Here is a 1,529-nt window from a genome sequence, read left to right on the forward strand (position 1 = left end):
CCAATCACTGGGACACCGGGAGGTCCTAGCAGTTCTGCAGCCTAGTTGTAGTAGGCTGAATAGTGGCCCCCAAGGTGTCCATGTTCTAACCCCAGGAACCTGTGAACCGGACCTTACATGGCAAAAGGGACTTTGCAGACATAATAAGTTAAAGGTCTTCGGACGAGGTGATGATCATGGATTATCCAAGTGGGCCTGATGTAATCACAGGAATCCTTAGGGAAGCCGGAGATCAGAAAGGAAGTAGCAGATACTGTGACAGAGCAGGAAAGCAGAGTAATAACAAGGAAGGGGTCACAAGCCAAGGAATGCAGGCAGCCTCCAGAGTGTACAAAAGGCAAGAAAATGGATTCTCCCTTCAGAAGTTTCCGAAGGAACCAGCCTGGCTGACACCTTGACTTTAGCTCAGTCAGGCTGATTTTGGAATTCTGACCATCAGAACTATAAGAGAATAAATCTGTGTTTTAATCTACTAAGTCTGTGGTAATTTGTTGAAGCAGCAACGGTATACTAATACTTGAGACGGCTCAACACTCACTGGAAAGGAGGTTCCGGCTCCCACTCCCACGAAGGGAGCCACGGACACGCAAAAGGCGGCCCTCGTGGCAGAGGCCTGCCACAAAGGGGACACTGAAGAGAGGGCACGCCTGGCCGAGCCCTCTCCAGGGAGGCATTTGACCCACGGGAAAGGCAGACTGTACCCGGGCGTCAGTTGCGTCCGCTCTGGCTCTGCCCCTCTTGCCCTCACCAGATTGGAATCCCGACTACCTTTCAGAGGAGGGGAGCTTGTCCTCCCAATCCCAGCTTGGTCAGATTTAAAATGGAACCCAGCTGCTCTCCAGACGTGAAGAAAAAAGGGTCCCTCTGTGGGTATAAGATCCCGGCTTGGGCTGCCTCCAGGACTCTGAGAGGGAAGCTGAAAGCCTCACCATGTCAGCAGAGTTAAGGAAGGGACAGTGTCGTGGTGGCCCCAAGACTGGGAGAGAGAGGGCAGGGGAAGCAGTCAGATGTTCCCATGGAACTCAGGCCGTTGCTGCTGGGAGTGAGGAGGCTGCCAGCTGGCTGTGTGCTGGAGCGGGAGAGGTACAGTGGGTAGGGTGGCTTTTGTCCCTTCCTCCCACTCGGGCCCCAGGGGCATGTTTGAGCTGGCCCTCCTATAAGAACTGTGCTGGGGCTTGGTGCCTGGACACAGCCCCCCTTCGCCCAGGGCCTCCGGGGTGGGCTGGCGGGGAAGAGTTCAGGGCAGTGGAGAGGCAGGGGCAAGAGGGAGTAGACCTCAAACAGGTGGGTCTCTTCTCTTGGGACCAGCTTCTCTAGGCCTCTTCCCACCACCCCCCTAACCCAGGGCCGATCAGCCTGGAGAGAGTTGAGGCAAGGTTTCTCAACCTCAAGTCTAAGGAGTTCAATTAATAGGCCCTTAGGTATGAACACCCTGAAATGATGCAAGATTCTATGTGGAGAGTGTACATGTCTGTTTCTGAGAAAAAGGTCCGTAGCTTTCATTCTCAGTAGGGTCCACACTCAGAAAA

Source organism: Pteropus alecto, unplaced genomic scaffold, assembly GCF_000325575.1.
Source record: "Pteropus alecto unplaced genomic scaffold, ASM32557v1 scaffold6, whole genome shotgun sequence".
Classification (NCBI taxonomy): domain Eukaryota; kingdom Metazoa; phylum Chordata; class Mammalia; order Chiroptera; family Pteropodidae; genus Pteropus; species Pteropus alecto.